Source organism: Sycon ciliatum, chromosome 7, assembly GCF_964019385.1.
Source record: "Sycon ciliatum chromosome 7, ocSycCili1.1, whole genome shotgun sequence".
NCBI classification, from domain to species: domain Eukaryota; kingdom Metazoa; phylum Porifera; class Calcarea; order Leucosolenida; family Sycettidae; genus Sycon; species Sycon ciliatum.
The window spans coordinates 19259494-19283417 of NC_088649.1; the positions used below are offsets into that span (position 1 = coordinate 19259494).

The window sequence follows — 23924 nt, forward strand, 5'->3', positions numbered from 1 at the left end:
GTGGTGCCGTCAAGGAGAATATCAAGTGTGCCACCTGAAGCTGTGAATTGCACCCGCGACAGGATATCTGCGTGGCGGAAACAGCAAAAAGATCAAATACAGATGTTGGCAAGGTTTGCTCACCAACATCAGAAGGTTGAAAGAGTATGTTAACCAGTAACAGCTAGGTTCCCCAGTGCGTGAAGTGTTTGAAGCAGCAGCCAGGTAGGTTTCCCAGTGCGTGAAGTGTTTGAAGCAGCAGCCAGGTAGGTTTCCCAGTGCGTGAAGTGTTTGAAGCAGCAGCCAGGTAGGTTCCCCAGTGCGTGAAGTGTTTGAAGCAGCAGCCAGGTAGGTTCCCCAGTGCGTGAAGTGTTTGAAGCAGCAGCCAGGCTCATTGGAACGGGTCTGGTTGATAAGGCCCATGCCCGGACCAATGTTTTGCTAACAAACGTGTGTATACTGCTGAGGAGGTCATGTGTTTAAACTGCACATCATACACAGAGTATGAAGGGCTAGAGCATGGCCGGACCAACGTTTTGCTAACAAACGTGTGTATACTGCCGAGGAGGTCACGTGTATACCCGCCACATCATACTTAGAGTATGAAAGGCTAGGAAGGGTATGGCCAGACCAATCAAACTGCTTTCTTCCGGTCCCGATCCAGCAGAAGGCAGGATCCCAGTGTGCGTTGCGTCCGAAGATATACTATAGACCACGAGCAGATGATTTTTCATCAAAGAATAATCTAGTCTTGAGCATCAGACCGCACACAACGTAGTAACGGGGCGTCGGCAGGCATACGCCATTTGTGTGGCCATGAAAAGGTGGGAGTCGGGTCGGGGTTCCCAGGGGGGGGGGGGGAGATTGAAACTATTGGGCCAAAATAGTCCGTAGCTTATTGCTTCAAAAATCACGATATGAAATTATCGGTACGGCTTTGGCCTCACCGGGTGCACCTGTTCTGACACACCTGAATGACCACTGTGTACTGTACAGCATGTTATTTTCGGTGTAACTTTAATTTCGGTAGAGAAACCAGGCACCAAAATTTAGATCACACCTAAAAGTCACTAGGGTATGCATTGTATGTGATGGGTAGGCTGGTCACCTAATTTTACATCACACCTGAAACCTTGCAAGTCCCTGCCACCGACATTTTAGCGCAACAAAAATTACATGTTAAACACGTCATTCATGTTTTAACCCTTTAAGAGCCACAGGAAATTTTCAAAATTGTGCATTTTTTCGTGTTCTTTGGATCATAGCTTCAGTTCTACTCACTCAATCCTCACAATCTAGGGCTTCCTGGAAAGGTCTCCGCGAGAGGAAGAGAATGAGGTTGATCATGATAGCCAGCACACCGTCTATCCAGCGCTAGATCGCAGCGACAGTACGAAAAATGCCCCAAATGCGTCCAATTGCGTCCCGCTCCAGATATTTCATTTTACTCGATCGTGGAGTTCCAATTTTTTCGCTGTGTACTCTTGACAATATCAACAGTGAAACCCGTGCAAATTCGAGTAAGCCAGCTTGACGAAAAGTCTCAAAATTCTCAATACTAAAGTCGCCCTGCGCGCTTTTGAAATTGCCGCGATCGCGGCTCAACTTACGAGTGATTTATCTCAGGAACCGTTGCTCGCAGCGCTTCGCGGATTGTTTCTCCCGACAGGTGAGAGATTTCTCTTCGCCCTGGATATTTCGATCACTGGATTTGAGCGAGATTGGACTGAGTTACGATCTTTTGAAGTTTTGCATTTGAATGCGTCGTTTACGACGCATTCAAGTATGGGGCGGCTCTTAAAGGGTTAAAATTATATATGCGTCAATCATGGGGTTTTTTAGTGCTCATATGGAGACCCCCTCGACAGCCGTCCAGCCTCTGGGGTATACGTAAATAATATAATTTGCAAAATCACGCTCACCTCCGGCCTGATTGAACTGTCCGATGGCAGCGGCGGTGAACACTGTGGCAGTGGTACCTGGGAGCAGTGTGGTGCGGACCTGCGCCTCGATGCTGGTCATCGTCATCGAGTCCTGCGCGCGGATGGAGCGGTACTCGCCCAGGCCGTTGAACGTGTAGTTGGCGGAGTCCAGCGTGTTGAAATGCGGATCGCCGTCTCCCCAGCCTGCACACCGAGACAGGCACATACAACGCGGGAAACAGTACGGTTGCGCAACAACACAAGACCAGTCTGGAAGATTTTCTGAACCAAACGTTTTCGTTTCCTTCTCACCAAGGGCTCATATACGGAAAAAAATCAAAATGACTAAAACAGCAATTATTATATAGGCAAAATAATAATCTGGCTTTGGAAAATTTATTTTTCATTGCTATCAGGTTCGGCCTCATTTCCTCTGTGCTGCGCTGATGAGTCCACAAAGAACGAAACAGTTCTGTCCACAGATTGATTAGGCAAAAATTAATAATCAATATTGCTGCATGACATTTTCATACCTGCCAACCTTTGCAAACCTGAGATCGGGACAATGAAATATCTAGGTATGAAAATGTGTACAAGTCCAGCTGTAAGGCTTCAGGTGCCTATTACCACCCTCGATATCGGGACGATCCTGGCCAAATCGGTGCGGTTGGCAGGTGTGAGTTTTCCTGCAGTTGCACTCGGTGAAATCCAACCCGAAGTGCAAATTCCTGCAGTTGCACTCGGTGAAATCAAACCCGAAGTGCAGATTCCTGCAGTTGCACTCGGTGAAATCCAACCCGAAGTGCAGATTCCTGCAGTTGCACTCGGTGAAATCCAACCCGAAGTGCAGATTCCTGCAGTTGTACTCGGTGAAATCCAACCCGAAGTGCAGATTTCTCTCAACTCTACAGTCCATTTCAGAAATATAGACGCACGGTATATTTGGAAATATTTCAAATTTGGCTGGAGCTTTTTGAGAATTTTTCCGGAATATTGCTCAGGTCCTTGCCGCAATTACTCTCATAATGATTCTTTAAGCGATCGGATAGCAAACGCCCAATTTCGAAGTTTTTATGCACAAAGCGATCACAGATTTTATGTGGTATAGATGCTGGCCTGACCGTTTTTTGAAATCGCCCGCCCATATTTTCGAAACGCACTGTAAACTTGCACGTCTCTGGACACAGTGCAAGTGGTACGGACGCGGCTGGCTGTATATAAGGCACTTGTAGTACAGTGGTGTCATCGGAACAGTAGCGCGCCAGTTTTTCACTTTGGGTCGGATTTCAGTGAGCGCGCCTGTAGAACAATGCAGCAAACTGATAGCGTTACTACGCACTAACCGAAGAAGAAGAAGATGAAGAAGAAGAAAGGCACGCGAGTGTTCGGCCGCTGTTCAAAGAACGTCGAGCATTGGCCTGCCAAGCAGCAGGTATCGCGGGCAGCTAGCTCCTGTTGGATCTGGTTGAATGGCGTGAAGCGATTGGTAACCCAGCCACTGCCAGCACCGCTCGTGAGGGCAGGCCGGAAGATGCCGAACAACGGGAAGCAGCATACCTGCAGAGGACAACGCACGAGGCAGCAAAGAGTGTAAGTTTATTTATTTATTCCACATCTCATAGCATATACAGTCGAACCTCTTTAGGACGAACACTAAAAAGGCGAGCTTTCCATTAGTACGAACACTAATAAGGCAAGCTTTCCATTAGTATGAACACAAATAAGGCAAGCTTTCCATTAGTACAAACTAGGGCCAACCCTATGGTTGGCCAGGCATTACATCAAGTCAAAGTTGTTCGTTTACGACGAACTCCTGTTCCGTGAAGCGAACTTAATTTCAAGTGTGAGAGAAAGCCAACCACAGTAAGGAACATAAAGAAATATAAATAGAGAGAAAAGAGGGAGAAAGAAAGAGAAATGGTAACTAGAAGGAGACTAGTGAAGTGCTGAGCGCACAGCGGCAGCATGGGAGGGTCTCCGGTCACAGCAATGTGTAGCGTATTTCCGGAGCGTATGCGGCACTTTGACCACTCAAACTGCACCCAAAACAAGGCGTGCGATGTCTATATTTCGTGGGAAAAATATGGGGGGGGGGCGTGCGGCTTATACTCCAGTGTGGCTTATACCCCGGAAAATACGGTACTATTTACCACACTACTCTTTGCCCCAGGTACCATGTGATCCAATAAAATGCACTGATCTGGGCTCTAAACTTCGGAAATCAGAAGAAATTTATTTCTGCGGCACATGAATGCAAAATGCATGAACAAGTATGATTATAATAATTAATATTATCAAGCATTTGGGGGGGGGGGGGAGGGGGGGGGGGCGACAAGCGTGTAGTCAAATATTCGTTATAATTGTCTCACTCCTATCGTGAACGATGAGCAAATGCTGAGGAGTACACACAGGACGAAAAAGCGGATTGAGTAAACGAACATTCACTATCTAGATGTATGCGAGGAGTTTGAAAATGACGGCATTCCTCCGATTACACAGTAAACCTATATAAGGAGGCTGCCTGGCAACAGAGACCATGTTTTGAAAGTCCCTTGAGCGGTCGCCTCACACAGGTTTCACTACACATGCATTGGAACTCACGAGATCAGAGCTGGACGACTCGAAGAAGAAGCCTCGGGAGATAACACAGAGCGAGAAGACGGGGCTGAACGAGAAGAAAGCGCCGCTGAACGGGAATCCGATGAAGAAGAAGAACAGAGCCGGCGGGCAGAAGCGGGCGCCGAAGCCCGGCGAGAGAGCTGTTAGCGTTGTGACTTCGGCACGGCACTGCCGCTGCAGCAGACTCACACCTTGGCAACCGTCGGTCAGCTCGTAGACGTTGATCTGCCGGCCCACGGTGCGACCGTCCGGGTCGGAAACCGTGATGGACTGGTCGACGTCGAGGATGCGGAATCCGTCCCAGATGCGGCTGACCGTGGGCAGATTGAACTGGCCCACCGTCCACGCCAGGTTGTTGTAGAGGAAGACGACGAACGTCTGGCAGTCGTCCCACGCCACGATGGCTTGGTAGTGGTTGAACTGCAACACATATACGTACATGCACACACACACACGCATGCAAGAACACACATACACACAAGCACACATACACACACACCCACACACACCCACACACACACACACACACGCACACACACACACACACACACACTCGCGCGCACGCACACACACACACGCACACACGCACACACGCACACACGCACACACACACACGACCCATCACCCAAAACACCGTCGGTTTGGCATCGTTTTGGCGATAGAAAGCTCAGTTTAGAAAGATTCCAACTAGAGTGAAGTCACAAGCCAATTGTTGTCTCAGAAACCGAAATGTCAATCATGTATTAAAAACACCAAAATGTGGTACAGGCCGACGGTCGAGGTTATGGTGAACCCAGGGTGAAATGCTTCTCACCGTATTCATCCACATACAAATGCATGTCCTAATAAATAGAAAAAAATCGTTTTTCCCCACTTTACCAAGAAACAAAATCTCCGGACACAAGGGCGTGTCTTTCAATATGAGTATTCAAGTCTTCAAAATACACTCTTGGGTCTCAATTTTTTTCATGTCTTTATATGTGGACATGCCCTCGTACTTGAATAAGTACATGCCCTTTTAGGCGCGTTAATACTTCCCATGTCCAATGTTATCATCATCGGGACTCACCCCAAGGTCGGGCAGCATGTTGTTACGGCCCTGCTGCCCACCGGGGCACGCCTGCGTGTGTGACCAGGTCACCACCAGCACCTCGGTCGGGCGGAAGTCGGCTGGCACATTGGTCGCCACAGCAGGCTGCAGCCCCGGTGGTGGAGGGCTATCATCTGCGAGCGGCGGCTGTCCGTTCAGCAGGCGAACCGTGTTGTCGATTGTGCCCTGGTCAAGCCGTAGGCTGTAGAAAACGCGGCTGTTTCGCACGTCGTTGGCCGCCCAGAGAGGTGCGATCACCGGATTGTTACCCTGGTTGACCAGGTTCTGAAAGTTGACGTTGATCGGCAGGGTGTTGAGGAACGAGATGTAGCCATCGCTGCTTACCTGCATCACCGCCGGGTGGGCAAGAACGGAAAACAATCAAACACACACTCACACACAAGCCAGTGACCAGATACATAGACACACAAGCATGCATACACAGGCACGCACACACAGTTACACACACACACACACACACACACACACACACACAAGCGCACACACACACACACAAGAGCGCGCACGCGCACACACACACACACGCAGACACACACACGCATGCACACACACACACACACACACACACACACACACACACACACACATACACACTCACACAGAGTACAGCCGACGCAAACCGACACCGCAGATTGATGGCGCTAACACGAGGATGAGAGAGTGATACCACCAGGGTCAAAAATCCACTGAGAGAATGAATACCGTATATTCCAGAGTGTTAGTCGAGCTCTATTTTTGGTCTGCTTCAAGTTAGATTTTTATTAGACAACATAGTTGGTACTATGAACTTAGCTCATCCCATAGTCATGCCATTATGCGCCATGTTCCACTCTTTAATACGTTAGAAAAATGCGTGAACACAGGTACTATTACACTCCGCTACTATCCGCTGCTATCAGGTTTTCTACAGCTAGTTAGGGAGCTACAGCAAACCCTGGTTTAAGCAAACCACCCCAGGGTGCAAGCAAAAGCGGTTGTTATAGCCAGGTGGTCTTTAGAACTGGGTCCCACGGTGTCTGTGTAGAACTGTCAGTGCATGGAAAAACGGTCGTTAGGAGCAGGTGGTCGCTAAACACAGAGGTCGCTTACACCAGGTTTTATTGTATAATAGTTCCCTCCTGCATTACCAGGTTCTACGCTTTGTCATCTACTGCTGACGACACTGTTGCCAACACAATTTTCATTGCGCTAGGAGGCAAAATTTGCGTCAGATTGCGGCGTTTTTTTTGGCTTTGTTTTGCCATAGCGCCATCAATACAAGTCGTGAAACCCACAGCTGTCCTTCTGGTCCCTCGCTGCAGGGGTAATTGTGTGGGATCTGGCAACATTGCGTGTATTGAGTATGGCATACAGGTGAAGATTATGACTTTTTTTGAAAAATCAAGATTTTGGCGGCCATTTTGTACAATATTTTGCAAACATTCGCGAGGTAGTTGGGCGTTGTCATATTCCATCGTTGTTACTCCTTCAGAAAATATATGCAGAATCAGCTATGCGGACATTCCCAATGTCCGCTTCGTTGATTCTGCTTATCGCCTTATCAAAGTTATTGTCTCCGCCACGCTTATTGAAAATATATGGTTCCCATAAAGGAACGTGTACGGATTTCGAGATACTTGCCATTAAGCGTAGCACTATCTGATTTTGGTAGAAATCTCAAGATCAAGTTAGCACTGAAAGGGTTAAATTGATTATCATAGTTTACTGAATTCATACATGATTTTGTTTGATGATACGACACGTGCAACTCCCCGCCCTTCCACCCCCCCCCCCCCCCCCACCCATTTTTTTCCTTTGGTGCACATGTGCAGCTGTGATGCCGAGACCCTTGGTCGGCTGAGCTTCACAGGTCCCACCCACTCCGTCCTGCTGGATATGTACCATGGTGTCGAGTTCTCCTCCTCATTTTAGTTCATCATGCAGTGAGTGTTCAATAGTAAAAAAATAAAAAATAAAAAATTAAAACTCATTTTGCAAGTACAAGAGGCTTCGCTACTACTTACAATGCCCGACGAGAACGTTCGAGCACCAAAGTTCAATGGCGTTCCGAAGAAAACCCTTTGCGACGCGATAGAGGGAAGGACACCATCAGGCTGCTCGAGAAGTTGGTTGTCGTTTGCCTGTGGGCCGAAGGGCAGAAAGTTGACGGGAGCTGTGGGAAGAGCAGGGCATAGTTGCGACACAACAGCACACGCACACACACACACACACACACACACGGTCACAAATAGTAAACATGATCGGCGGTTTGCAATCGGTCGTGCTTTATATCTCGCCGTGGCCGGGGAACTTGGGACTGTTTTGAAGATCCGAGCCCATTGGACGTCTCCCCATGCTGTCCCGACATGGTCATGTGCCCTCCCGATATGGTCATGTGAGCTCTCTGACAGCGGTTAAACGACGGCCGTTAAAGCCAGGATTTAGATCCCGTCCCTGCACAGTATTCATCAGTCTGAGGGCAAGCTTGACAACACAGTATCGTAAAGGGGAGGACAAAATGTTACGAGTTATGACTAACTGTCCACCAACGTAACCAGATCATATGCATTCAGCGAGTGTGACAAAATGGTACGAAACTGACAACTGCTGGTGGACAGTTAGTCATAACTCGTAACATTTTGTCCTTCTCCTTTTGACCATAGTTGAATTGGCTCACCATCAGAATTCAACACAGTATTGTATTTAAACAATCGACGAGGAGACAATAGTCGTAAAATGGCAATAAATAAGATAAATTGTGCACTCATAACAACAGCAAAAATGAAGAAAGTCAAGTTCCATAACGTTTTCTTGTGACTGTCATCAGTGGAACGCCGTCACATAAAAATGTAATAACTAAAACACACACTTATATACATGTAGCTAATATGGTTTCAGGTAGAAATACAGCAGCTAACAAGTACAAAAAGCGAAGTTTGCACCTTTGCAATGTGTGAATATAGTGTTAGCTACATGTATATAAGTGTGTGTTTTAGTTATTACATTTTTATGTGACGGCGTTCCACTGATGACAGTCACAAGAAAACGTTATGGAACTTGACTTTCTTCATTTTTGCTGTTGTTATGAGTGCACAATTTATCTTATTTATTGCCATTTTACGAGTATTGTATTTATTGTATTTTTAACGATTACCCACAGGCTCCAGGCCTGTCGAGGAGATTTTTTACTCACAGCAATTTCATGTATTCGGGTATTTCGGGAAAGAGTATTTCAAGGGTAAATCGAAGGAAAAATGGAAACAAACAGGCATAAGATTTGCGAAAAGTCAAGGGTTTGATAAGCTATCAGTGTAGTACGCGTATCAATAAAACTCCAACACCAACATATTCCTTTCTTTATCTACTGTGCACACTCAAGTTGGATACAAATGTATTTCTTTCCTTGGTGCTGACCGCATGAATGCGCTCGCAGGATCCCGCCGCGCTAACCACAACCCAAGTCGTTTCGCCAGGAGGTTAACACAGTTATTCACCCTGGGCACCCTGTAAGAAGACCTTAAGGTCTGTTGGGAAAGCCCATGTAAAATAAATAGAAAAAAATGAAACCGGACACATGGGTTACGAGTTATGAGTGACTGTCCACTACTGGAACCAGGTACAGCGAAACCTGTCTAAGACGACCGCTCAAGGGACCTTCAAAACGTGGTCTTTTGCTACCAGGTGGTCCCCTTATCCAGGGTCGTTTGACTGGAAATAGCATCCCTTGGTCGTGGTTTCCGTGGTCTTCCGGGGCAGGTGGTCGCCTTTTCCGAGTGGTCTCATTGACAGGTTTTACAGCAATAAGCGGTGGTCAGAAGGTTTTCCGATAACTAAGCAAAAAACTGGCTGACTACTGTGAATACTGCTGCTTGTTATAAGAAAGAAAACGGACCGAAGACGTACAAGTTACGCTATAATGTCCACTAACACCATCAGTTACTAGACAATCAGCTCATGCGATAACAGTGCAAGACACTGACTGACGATACTGACGTTCTACAACTAACGAACAGCTCTAGTCCATCTTGGATGCGCACTTCTTATAAATTTACCCTTGGCTCTCCATCCGAGTTCATCACTGCTTACTATCTTGTTATAGTAGTGGACAGTTAGTCATAACTCGCAACCCATGTGTTCTTTTTCATTTTTACATTTCACTTTCGGCTCAGCACCAGAGTTAAAATAAAATAGAGTACAATAAAAATACTTACACTCGCAACGGCCGGTGTCGCTCTGGAACAGTTGTCCCTGTGGACACTCGTTGCACTTCGGGCCCAGCACTCCCGGCTGACAGGTACAGATGCCGTCGATGCAGTCGGCGCTGGTGCTGCCCTGAGGATCGCACGTGCACGCTAAAGAAGGCCACAATCGAGCATAGCAGCCGGAGAAGACACAGGATGAAGGGACTACCAGCAGCAGTACTATAACACAGACTGAGACTAGGATGTGGGTACTGTAATTAGTTCACTCCAATCTTCGTTATAATAAGATTCGTTGAGGCTGTAATGCTTCATATATGTTGTGTGTGCATGTGCCGGAATACTGTAAGATCAAAAGTCAAGCATGCCATGCCAGACAGTGTGAAAGATGCATTTGTTGGATCTGGGAAACTGTTTTACCGAAATTTTCGAGCTACCTGTTGAATCTGGGAAATACCGAAAACACTACACCACCGAAAATTCCCGGTTTCACAGCTCATGCAGCAAACACAGGGGGATTGCATGGTACTTACGCTGACAACGTTGCCCTGCTAGTACTTGACATCCGGCCACGGAGCAGAGATTAAGGAAACTTACGATGCTTCCCGGTTCGTAGAAGCCCGGCTGACAACCCCCACAGGTACGAGCTAGAGCACACAAGGAAGGAGAGAACGGAAAACAAAACGTTGAACGGTCTCTGCTGGGATGACAGCTACGCCATAGCTCAGTGGTTGGAGCATCGCTGGCCTCAGGCGAAGATCCTTGGTCCCAGTCCTGGTGCGGACAGTCCATCTTTCTTTTTCAGACTTTTCCCTTTTCCATTCCCTCAACCCAATCTATTCATTAGCTGGGGGTATTGAAAGGAGAGTAAAAGGTTTGAAATCAAAAATTGACTGTCACCACCAGGACTCGCTGGGGAGCTTTGTTTGAGGCCAGGCTTAGGCCCAAAGATAATGCAATCAGGTTCTATTGATGGGATTCGCCAACATCATTCCCTTCAGCCACTCCACAAACAACATCTATCAGTTGCCGGAGGTTTAAAACGGATATACGAAAGTGCTTATTTGTCACTGCCAACCTGTGTAATCCACACACCTTCATCAATGGATCGGGTTTTTTTTATCCTGAAGTTGTGCAATACATGCCAAAATAACCTTCTTCAAAAACTGAGATAGTGGACGGTAGATGAGCCGTCCTGAGATACGGGCAGTGCCCCGTCCCAAGGCGCCCTTTGGATAAGAGGCGTTTGAGTGCAGCAGCACGACCACACAACAATTTGACAACGGACTTACAGGTGCTGAACTGATTGCACGGGCACTGTCCCAGCGTGGCCTCGCACAGGTTGCTGCCACCCAGCGTTCCCGCCGTGAAGCAGTTGCACGGCTGACAGTCGCTCACGTTTCCGAAGAATCCCGGCGCGCACACGTCACAGCTACCTCCAATGGCAACGTTGGGACGGCAGTTGCAAGTGCCTGTAACCATAGCAACACAAACGGTAGTATTTTGAAATGGGGACGAGGTGGCAACAGTTTAAGGATTACAATAAACAGAACCAGCTAAACCGACATTTTTTTTACGTCGGTTTTAAAAACATCGCAAAATGTAACGTCAGCCGACATTTTTCTGATTTACCAGTGTGTAAGGATTGCAATGAATACAGCCCTGTTTATTGTAATTCTTACACACAGGTAAATGAGGCGATAACGCCCCCACCTGTAGCAAGAAGGAGGTGCGCGTGTGTGTGTGTGTGTGTGATCCCCGGTAGCCTAATCACATTTTTTATTTCAATAACGCTGCCCCGACGGGAAAGGCAATGCGGGAGTACAAGAACAGGACAGAATGGACTCGGATGGAGAGCCAAGGATAAATTTAGAGTAAAGAAAAAGCGCTAGAGCTGTTAGCCAGTTAGTTGTAGAACGTCAGTACCGTCGGTCAGTGTCGTGCAATGTTATCGCATGAGCTGATTGTTTAGTAACTGGTGGTGTTAGTGGACATTATAGCGTAACTTGTAGTTGCTTGGTCCTTTTTTCTTTACTACAAGAACAGGACAGAAGATAAATCGAGTAATGTGCCAATAGTCAAATGTAAAATGAGAAAGGGCACATGGGTTACGAGTAGAGACCGCTAACCGCTTATTATCTTGTTACCGTAGTGAATAGTTACCCATGACGCGTAACCCACGCGTCCTTTCTCATTTTAACAGTAGATAAAAGCGGGACTCACCGTCGGCGTTGCAGGACAGCGTTCCGAGCGGATTGCACGGACACTGGACGCAGCGTTCCAGGTCGCCTTGCAGCGCGAAGAAGTTGGGAATACAGACGTCGCACAGGCCGCCAGTGACGCCGGGACGACAAGTGCACAGGCCGGTGGCCGGGTCGCACTGTCCCGGCGCGCCGACCTGGTTACACTGGCACGCAGTGCACGTGGAGAAGTCGTTCGGCGTCTGCGTGAAGAAGTTCGGCGCACATTGGTCGCACGACTGGCCAACGGCGTTTTCAAAGCACGTGCAAAACCCGTTTGTCTGGTTGCAGAACTGAGTTCCACTGAGGTTGCATGTGCATGGACCGCAGGTCGTGAGATCCCCTGGTGTCTGCTGGAAGAAGTTTGGCGCACATTGGTCGCATAGCTCCCCAATGACATTTGGCAGACATTGGCACATACCACTGGTTTGATTACAGAATTGAGTTGAACTGGGGTTGCATGTGCACGGAATACATGTCGAGAAGTTGCCTAGCGTCTGCTGAAAGAAGTTTGTCGCACATTGGTCGCATAGCTCGCCAACGACATTTTCGCGACACATGCACACGCCGTTGGTTTGATTACAAAGCAAAGTTCCACTGGGGTTGCATGTGCACGGACTGCACGTTGAGAGATTTCCTGACGTCTGCTGGAAGAAGTCCGGTGCACATTGGTCGCATAGCTCGCCAACGACATTGTCGCGACACACGCACACACCGTTGGTTTGATTACAGAGCAAAGTTCCACTGGGGTTGCATGTGCACGGACTACACGTCGAGAAGTTGCCTTGGGCCTGCTGGAAGAAGTTTGGGGCACATTGGTCGCACAGTTCGCCAACGACATTGTCGCGACACACGCACACACCGTTGGTTTGATTACAGAGCAGAGTTCCACTGGGGTTGCATGTGCACGGACTACACGTCGAGAAGTTGCCTAGCGTCTGCTGAAAGAAGTTTGTCGCGCATTGGTCGCATAGCTCGCCAACGACATTTTCGCGACACATGCACACACCGTTGGTTTGATTACAAAGCAGAGTCCCACTGGGGTTGCATGTGCACGGACTGCACGTTGAGAGATTTCCTGACGTCTGCTGGAAGAAGTTCGGTGCACATTGGTCGCATAGCTCGCCAATGACATTGTCGCGACACACGCACACACCGTTGGTTTGATTACAGAGCAGAGTTCCACTGGGGTTGCATGTGCACAGACTACACGTCGAGAAGTTGCCTTGCGTCTGCTGGAAGAAGTTTGGCGCACATTGGTCGCACAGTTCGCCAACGACATTGTCGCGACACACGCACACACCGTTGGTTTGATTACAGAGCAGAGTTCCACTGGGGTTGCATGTGCACGGACTACACGTCGAGAAATTGCCTTGCGTCTGCTGGAAGAAGTTTGGCGCACATTGATCGCATAGCTCGCCAACGACATTATCGCGACACACGCACACACCGTTGGTTTGATTACAGAGCAGAGTTCCACTGGGGTTGCAAGTGCACGGACTACACGTCGAGAAGTTGCCTTGCGCCTGTTGGAAGAAGTTTGGAGCGCATTGGTCGCATAGCTCGCCAACAACATTTTCGCGACACACACACACACCGTTGGTTTGATTACAGAGCAGAGTTCCACTGGGGTTGCAAGTGCACGGACTACACGTCGAGAAGTTGCCTTGCGCCTGTTGGAAGAAGTTTGGCGCGCATTGGTCGCATAGCTCGCCAACGACATTGTCGCGACACACGCACACACCGTTGGTTTGATTACAGAGCAGAGTTCCACTGGGGTTGCAAGTGCACGGACTACACGTCGAGAAGTTGCCTTGCGCCTGCTGGAAGAAGTTTGGCGCGCATTGGTCGCATAGCTCGCCAACGACATTGTCGCGACACACGCACACACCGTTGGTTTGATTACAGAGCAGAGTTCCACTGGGGTTGCAAGTGCACGGACTACACGTCGAGAAGTTGCCTTGCGTCTGCTGAAAGAAGTTTGGCGCACATTGGTCGCATAACTCGCCAACGACATTGTCGCGACACACGCACACACCGTTGGTTTGATTACAGAGCAGAGTTCCACTGGGGTTGCATGTGCACGGACTACATTGTGTAACGTCCGGGTCCTGGAATGAGTTGGGTGCGCACGCGTCGCAGATCTGGCCCACGACTCCGTCGATGCACGTGCACACACCCGTCAGGCCGTCACAGCTCACGCTACCCAGCTGGGAGCAGTTGCATGGCTGGCAGTTCGCAACGCCTGGCGGTCGGAAGAAGAACTCCGGGCAGTCCCCGCCTGATAACAGAAACACATGAAAGCACAGAAACAGACCAAAGCGGCACAGGTGACTGGAGAGATCAAAATAGGAGACATAGCAAGCACTGAACATAGATACACACACCATGTAGAGGAGACGGTTTCAAATAGGAACGGTTTGGCAGCAAAATTGTGTAGACACAAACCGATCATCAGCGTGGATTGTTCACTCGAACTATATTCGTGGAAGGAAACTGGCATGTTGAAGTTTGCTCTGAGGCCAGAGTCAATCAAACTGAGCCACCCCTTTGTGTTGGCCCGTTGCCTCCAAGTTGCCCGATTTTTCGTTTCAAATCAGAGGTGACTTAAAACAGGAAAGTTTTTAGAGTGCACGTCAAATTCATTCTGAGTTCTGAAATTAGGTAATTGCTATCGCTCCACGACGTCCAGTACAGAGCAACAATAAGCGTTGTGTGTGCTTCCAATAGTTTTCATTGGTATACATGCTTTATTGGCGAGAGGCGAGCCGCTGTTTACCTGCGACAAAAAGTGGATTTTTCGAAACACGTAAAACTCAAATTGCAGTGCGAAGCAACACGTCAGAAACTTACCTGCTTCGTATGGCGCTTCTGATCATCGCAAAGCCATGAAATTTTGGCTCGAGTATACCACATCATAGTCTAACTGGGAAAAATGTTTTCTAATCAAAATACCAAGAGAGAAAGTGAATAGTTTCCTCTGAGACAAAAATGCGATAATACTCATAAAAAGGACACACTTCAGGCTCATTACAAACATCTTGAAAGTTTTCGTCTTCACAAGTATACTTTCAAGCCTTCTCATCAGGTGAAATACAGGCAAGGGAAAAGGAACAGGAACAGTGGATTAAATACAGTAAGAAGGTGGTAAAACAGCGCAAAAAGAAAGAAAGAAAGAAAGAAGATAGCTAAAGTAAACAGCGAAAATTGCAATAATGACACAAAGGTGCAAATGCGAGAAAACTCAATAAGCGCGACATGTAGTGCGACAACAAGAGACAACCACTGGACATACATGTAACTAACGAGGTTTTGACGACCTACCTAACAGCCTAAGTGTGAATTTGATTTGTTTCTGCTTGCAAAGGTTGGGTTTCCTTGTGTGGATGTATACAGCTTCCAAAACATTCAGCAATCTAGCACAGCGTACACGTGACACAATCGAAAAACAATCATCCGAATACACAGCACGACAATCAGGATGCTCAAACAAATGACTAGCAATGGACGACTCATACTTATCAGAACTAACATCAGAACAATCAGCATGTGCGGTGGACACATCCGATTTCACATGGCTAGTCGAGTGGACCCTAGCCGTTGCCTCTGTCTGTGCTTTAGTCGCTGCCATCGCCGCCGTTGCCGATCTTGTTATTCTTCTGGTTGATGCGGTTCCTGTCACTGCCACGCACGTAGGTGTCTTGTCCGGTTGTTTTTCTGGTGGTCTAGTTAATTGTGAGGTGACGTTCCTTGGTGTTGATGCCGCTGCGTTGGACCATCTTGTACCAGGATGATTCTTTGCTGGACGTCCCCTCCGTGGTCGAGTGGATCGTGCGTGTTGTGGAATAAGGTGTAGCGGTGCGTGTTGTCGGATGCGTGCGTCCAGATGTTGAAGAGTCCTACCTACATATCGGCTCTCACATTGCCGACACTCGAAGTGATAAATCAACTTGGATAATTGGCCTGTAGGTAGGACGTCCTTCCTCACCGTGAACGCACGCACCGTGGAGTAGATGAAGCGAATATGAACATTATGGTAATTAGACTCCACGGCAGACTTAACCCGACGCTGAACCATACGTGATACTGACTCGCCCTTCCACGGTAAACATAGGTATACTGGATTAGTGGAAACCTCAGCATTCTTCTTTGGACTGGTCTCAGTTACATACTTCACAATAACAGACTCGGGGTATCCATTGAGACGAAAAAGCGCACGTAACTTCTCCAACTCCTGCTCCAACCTTGAAGACGAACAAAGGCGACGTGCACGATCCACCAAATTACGCAACAAATTGATCTTATACAGTGTCGCGCAAAACGAATCCCAAACAATGTACAAGCCAGTGAACGTAGGCTTGCGATAGACCGACGTGACAACACCACCATCAATTGACTTCTCAACGAGCACATCAAGAAAAGGTAGACGATCTGACTCCTCAAATTCACACGTGAAATCCAACATACCATCAACAACCTTCCTCAGCAGATCACGAAATTGGAGGCACTGAGCCTCAGACTGAAAATACGAGAAAGAATCATCGACAAATCTCACATACAATGGGGGCATCAAACTAACCGGAATCTGACATTCGTAATAACCAACAAATATATTTGCCAAAACAGGACCAAGGGGCGAACCCATAGCAACACCATCAATCTGTCGATACATGACACCATCAAAGGAAAACTCCACACCTGACGTTACCAAGCGGATCATTTCGCGGAACGAATCTTCACGTAACTCGCCAGGCGGACATAGTGAGCGATGATATAGCGTTTCGCAGCAAATATCAATGACTTTATCCAAAGGGACATTTGTGAACAGACTAACAACATCGTAAGAGCACATAACATAGGTATCGGGGAAGGAGTGGTCGCGCAGAATATCGACAAATTGAAAACTATCGCGAACTACATACCGACTGTATAATTCTAAAACGGGTTGCAACATTCTACACAGCCAGCGAGAAATCTTATACTGGGGAGAACCTAACATAGAAAGGATGGGCCGGACAGGACAATCCCTCTTATGAATCTTCGGTAAGCCATACATTCTAGGGCGAGCTGAACCCAAAGGCTTAAGCAGCTTAGCCTCATAGTCAATCAGTTCCTTCGACTCAACCAACCTATCAAGAAAGGCGCATAATTTATCTTCAATTATAGAGGTACGATCATGTGACTCGACGGGACCTAACTTAACAAACTTAGAGGCATCGCAAAGAATGTGAAGGGTCTTAGCAGTATATTCGGCTTTCTTCAAAATTACTACGGCTCGACCCTTGTCAGGCCTTGTGATGACTATATCTGGATTATTGCGTAACTCTTTACGAGCTTTGTAATGTTGAGGAGATATAGGGTATTGCGCCGTATCTTTTCCCTTGCCTGTATTTCACCTGATGAGAAGGCTTGAAAGTATACTTGTGAAGACGAAAACTTTCAAGATGTTTGTAATGAGCCTGAAGTGTGTCCTTTTTATGAGTATTATCGCATTTTTGTCTCAGAGGAAACTGTTTACCTATTTGAAATCGAGACATAGTAGTGAAGAGGTAGAGTCCCTTAACCAGGTATTGTCTGTTCGTGGTCGTCTCAACAATGTCAGATATAACTTATCATTCCTGTTGGACTGTCTTCATGGTGGTGTCGTCCCGAGAAGGATCCAGAAGCGGGTTCAGCGCTGTAAGCCGCACGATGTTGCAAAGATTGAGAAGGTATTGTTGCGTGATGAGATAGCAATGGCGATGATGGATCGGGATAGGTTGTTGTCAAGTTACCGTTCGGTTATATCTCGCGTCCGTGGGTTTCTTAGCCCATTTGACTATATTCGTTTCTCGCGTCTTATTGGTGAATGTGACAGTAAACAGCGGAGCAAGTTAGTTGCCAGGTACTCACGACAGTTAGAACTTTTGCGTAAAGATCGCTTTGGCTCATTCAAGTGCCGTGATGAGTTCATTGTTAATTTAGCAGGAATTGAACTGTCGGATGCACAAAGAGAGTTGTTGTGCCGGGGTATGGACTATGGTTTACCTTGCAAGCCTGGCCGCGAGGAGGTCTATGCACAATTTGAGTTGTTTCACGATCGGTTGTCTGGTTCCCTCCCTAAGTCATCTGAGTCATATGACGTTGCCGCGACCAAGCTCTCTGCTGTGGCAGTTGACTACCTTGATGCGCGGAGTGATACGGCGCAATACCCTATATCTCCTCAACATTACAAAGCTCGTAAAGAGTTACGCAATAATCCAGATATAGTCATCACAAGGCCTGACAAGGGTCGAGCCGTAGTAATTTTGAAGAAAGCCGAATATACTGCTAAGACCCTTCACATTCTTTGCGATGCCTCTAAGTTTGTTAAGTTAGGTCCCGTCGAGTCACATGATCGTACCTCTATAATTGAAGATAAATTATGCGCCTTTCTTGATAGGTTGGTTGAGTCGAAGGAACTGATTGACTATGAGGCTAAGCTGCTTAAGCCTTTGGGTTCAGCTCGCCCTAGAATGTATGGCTTACCGAAGATTCATAAGAGGGATTGTCCTGTCCGGCCCATCCTTTCTATGTTAGGTTCTCCCCAGTATAAGATTTCTCGCTGGCTGTGTAGAATGTTGCAACCCGTTTTAGAATTATACAGTCGGTATGTAGTTCGCGATAGTTTTCAATTTGTCGATATTCTGCGCGACCACTCCTTCCCCGATACCTATGTTATGTGCTCTTACGATGTTGTTAGTCTGTTCACAAATGTCCCTTTGGATAAAGTCATTGATATTTGCTGCGAAACGCTATATCATCGCTCACTATGTCCGCCTGGCGAGTTACGTGAAGATTCGTTCCGCGAAATGATCCGCTTGGTAACGTCAGGTGTGGAGTTTTCCTTTGATGGTGTCATGTATCGACAGATTGATGGTGTTGCTATGGGTTCGCCCCTTGGTCCTGTTTTGGCAAATATATTTGTTGGTTATTACGAATGTCAGATTCCGGTTAGTTTGATGCCCCCATTGTATGTGAGATTTGTCGATGATTCTTTCTCGTATTTTCAGTCTGAGGCTCAGTGCCTCCAATTTCGTGATCTGCTGAGGAAGGTTGTTGATGGTATGTTGGATTTCACGTGTGAATTTGAGGAGTCAGATCGTCTACCTTTTCTTGATGTGCTCGTTGAGAAGTCAATTGATGGTGGTGTTGTCACGTCGGTCTATCGCAAGCCTACGTTCACTGGCTTGTACATTGTTTGGGATTCGTTTTGCGCGACACTGTATAAGATCAATTTGTTGCGTAATTTGGTGGATCGTGCACGTCGCCTTTGTTCGTCTTCAAGGTTGGAGCAGGAGTTGGAGAAGTTACGTGCGCTTTTTCGTCTCAATGGATACCCCGAGTCTGTTATTGTGAAGTATGTAACTGAGACCAGTCCAAAGAAGAATGCTGAGGTTTCCACTAATCCAGTATACCTATGTTTACCGTGGAAGGGCGAGTCAGTATCACGTATGGTTCAGCGTCGGGTTAAGTCTGCCGTGGAGTCTAATTACCATAATGTTCATATTCGCTTCATCTACTCCACGGTGCGTGCGTTCACGGTGAGGAAGGACGTCCTACCTACAGGCCAATTATCCAAGTTGATTTATCACTTCGAGTGTCGGCAATGTGAGAGCCGATATGTAGGTAGGACTCTTCAACATCTGGACGCACGCATCCGACAACACGCACCGCTACACCTTATTCCACAACACGCACGATCCACTCGACCACGGAGGGGACGTCCAGCAAAGAATCATCCTGGTACAAGATGGTCCAACGCAGCGGCATCAACACCAAGGAACGTCACCTCACAATTAACTAGACCACCAGAAAAACAACCGGACAAGACACCTACGTGCGTGGCAGTGACAGGAACCGCATCAACCAGAAGAATAACAAGATCGGCAACGGCGGCGATGGCAGCGACTAAAGCACAGACAGAGGCAACGGCTAGGGTCCACTCGACTAGCCATGTGAAATCGGATGTGTCCACCGCACATGCTGATTGTTCTGATGTTAGTTCTGATAAGTATGAGTCGTCCATTGCTAGTCATTTGTTTGAGCATCCTGATTGTCGTGCTGTGTATTCGGATGATTGTTTTTCGATTGTGTCACGTGTACGCTGTGCTAGATTGCTGAATGTTTTGGAAGCTGTATACATCCACACAAGGAAACCCAACCTTTGCAAGCAGAAACAAATCAAATTCACACTTAGGCTGTTAGGTAGGTCGTCAAAACCTCGTTAGTTACATGTATGTCCAGTGGTTGTCTCTTGTTGTCGCACTACATGTCGCGCTTATTGAGTTTTCTCGCATTTGCACCTTTGTGTCATTATTGCAATTTTCGCTGTTTACTTTAGCTATCTTCTTTCTTTCTTTCTTTCTTTTTGCGCTGTTTTACCACCTTCTTACTGTATTTAATCCACTGTTCCTGTTCCTTTTCCCTTGCCTGTATTTCACCTGATGAGAAGGCTTGAAAGTATACTTGTGAAGACGAAAACTTTCAAGATGTTTGTAATGAGCCTGAAGTGTGTCCTTTTTATGAGTATAATAATAATGATAATAATAATAAAACTCGGATGTTGAGCCATAAATAAATGTAGAAAGGAAAGAGACATTATGGATACGAGTTAAGAGTAACTCTCCATCACTGTAACATGATACTTTATACAGTCAGAAAGTCCAATAACTAGGCACAAAACTGACAGAGTACTGAGACATTCGACGTCCTGACACCTAGCTTCAACACATCTCCGTAGCGCTAACCGACAGCCTTCCAACTTGGAAGGTTCCAGGTTATGGAAAAGACCAAAGAGGGGAAGGCAAGCGCAACGAAAACGAGCAAAAACTACAGTCCCAACGGAACAAAGAATGTCGATTGTTACTGGACCGGATGACGAGACCAGTACGATATCTGACAAAGCGGTCTAACTACAATTCGAAGCAGCAAAGCAGCACACCACCCAACTTGGGTGGGTCATAAATATCAAAGATAAGTAAATAAATGGGAAGCTTTGCGAAAATGAATTGTACAAGCCGAAAGCCAAACTCCTACAGTACTCCTCATGCATGACATTGTGATGGACTAGTTGACTACAAAACAAGTTGTTTCACACGACGTACGTTTCGCCGTATGGTTCGTGACGGCTCATCAGGTGTGCAATTGTAAAACTCGGATGTTGAGCCATAAATAAATGTAGAAAGGAAAGAGACATTATGGATACGAGTTAAGAGTAACTCTCCATCACTGTAACATGATACTTTATACAGTCAGAAAGTGCAATAACTAGGCACAAAACTGACAGAGTACTGAGACATTCGACGTCCTGACACCTAGCTTCAACACATCTCCGTAGCGCTAACCGACAGCCTTCCAACTTGGAAGGTTCAAGGTTATGGAAAAGACCAAGTTGGAAGGCTGTCGGTTAGCGCTACGGAGATGTGTTGAAGCTAGGTGTCAGGACGTCGAATGTCTCAGTACTCTGTCAGTTTTGTGCCTAGTTATTGCACTTTCTGACTGTATAAAGTATCATGTTACAGTGATGGAGAGTTACTCTTAACTCGTATCCATAATGTCTCTTTCCTTTCTACATAATAATAATAAAGAAGAGTTTAGATGCAAAACGCGACATATCCAGGTCGTCACGTTTTCCGTAAATGGCCAAAAAGGCATTCCTTTCATGTGCGGTTTGTAGATCTACATGTGCGTGTGCTAGTATGTAGGATTTTCCTTCAATGTACTTTTGTATAGTCCACAACTACGGCAGACGTCTATGCTGATCGTTGAATTGCTCCATTGATCTAATTATAATAATAATAAAGGGGTTGCTCCCCACACCGGAGCTCGCGCTATTCCGCCGACTTTACTTGACACTTGACTGACTCACGACTGCCATCCAGATCATCGCCGAAGTCGCAACCACTACTTCGTATAATAATAAATAATATCTTTATTAGGATGACCCAAAGGCAAATCGCCTATCGAGGGGTTCACCGCATTGAATGGTTGTGGTATGATAAGGCAAAGAGGCAACCATTCTGTTTGTGTGTGTGTGTGTGGGGGGGGGGGGGGATTATAGGGCCGACCATGAAGTTCAGACACAATTACAGGTGCAGAGTATCTCTCATACCATAGATAGTGAAGGGTGGGTGAGCGAGTCACGCTGAGAAACCCTTCGCCTTCGGAAAAAGGGCGTGCACAAGGTACGGTTACATTTATTGACAAACTCGGTTTAGTAGCCACTCTAGGTCAGAACAAACCTTTTTTAGTTATTTATTTTTTATACGAAAGTCCACTATTATGTCCGAATATGTGCGAGAAGTGGTGGCGAGGCCAGGCTGCTCTGCCAACCTTTAAAAAAATAAAGGTCTGGGCGTCTACGCAGACAAAGCGCGCCATAATGCACTAAAACCATGAGGAGGGGAGGAGGAAGGGGAATGGATAATAGTGAGGAACGAGGACAATATTGATGAGGTTATCACGGGGCACAACTGCGGAGGCATGCCACACTAGTACTGCAGGAGTCCAAACCCTTTCACTGTACGTGAAGAATTTTGAAAATCGAGGACACCAACCATTTACATGTACCAGACAAATCTCCCTGGCATTTTCTTTGATACTTCGAAGCAGGGAGTCCTACGATGCCGGTACTTTACGACTTCCTGCCTCGAAGTGATAATTATAAACCAGTATTAATTTAGCATATTTAGTGTACAATGTAATGCGTGTGAGAAAGATAGATAGATAGAGAGAGAGGGAGAGAGAGAGAGAGAGAGAGAGAGAGAGAGAGAGAGAGAGAGAGACTTTGTGAGACAGGCACTGCCGGCCCTGCGACAGACAGAGTGAGCCGGAGGGAGATACATCTAGAGTTACAAAGAGAGGTAGGGATAGAGATAAAAGGAGAGGGAGAGAGAGAGTTGAGTTGCGACTGAGAGTTTTCAGTTAAATTGCGTGTATCTATCAACTGGTGGTGCCAAACAAGCTATCCTGAACATAAGGGAGCGAATTCACGGTGTTTGGGGCCACCCCTCATCAGTTGAACTGGAGCAAGCTGATGAGGTGTGTTCTCCAAGAGCAATGTTATCGGTATGTATTTATTTCCGAATCTATACATTATCAGAGGTACAGACGTTCAGAGAGGCTCTCCAGCGCAACACACATACCTCACAAACTCCAGACACTGTTGCCGCTCGTGTCAGTGTGGTCGCCAATGAACATGGAGAACAGCGAGAGGTGCGGTACATGATTCGACTGACTCCTGTTTCACGTTTGGCGTCGCGGCCAGTCAGACTGAATTTCCGCGTCCGTAGGATCTGCATGGACACATTTAATTTTTTTTATGAAAGTTTCCACTCAGAGAAAGGTGCATTCAGTCGGCAGTTCCCACAGTGCGCCATGTGGTGTTGTGGGTAAGCACAAAGCATAGCCCAAACACCAAGAGGACGATGAACAGTTGGTCGCAGTTTCACGCCGAATGTTTCCGCTCGGTGGTTAGTGATACATGACCATGATGACTGGTTACGTATGTAGGTAGGTAGGTACGTTTGTATTTGAAATCGCAGAACCAAACGGACGGTGTCGTCCAGTTACATGTACATGTATTATGTACATGGAAGCGAATGGAAACAATAACTTATTTTATCACTCCCTTAGTATTGACTCACATAGATTTTGCCATACCTAAGCAGTCAAATATTCCTGCATATTTCACTCCTTAGGGCTATATTGACTGCTTATACTTGACTGCTTAGGGGTTGCGCAGTTGAACGGTGCCTAGTGCAGCATTGTCACTGCATGAGTAGGTGGTGGTGCAACGCGGTTGTGCAATCATAAAACCGGGATTCATGAGGTTATCGTTCTGGAATTTGAAATA

At 46.9% G+C, this 23924-nt stretch overlaps 1 protein-coding gene across 1 annotated transcript in view; it reads right to left on the bottom strand.

Moving 5' to 3' along the window:
• The window catches only part of LOC135821162 (pneumococcal serine-rich repeat protein-like), a 118761-nt gene that overhangs the window by 13795 nt on the left and 81042 nt on the right, over positions 1–23924 (bottom strand). The gene's annotated exons all lie outside the window — the stretch shown is intronic.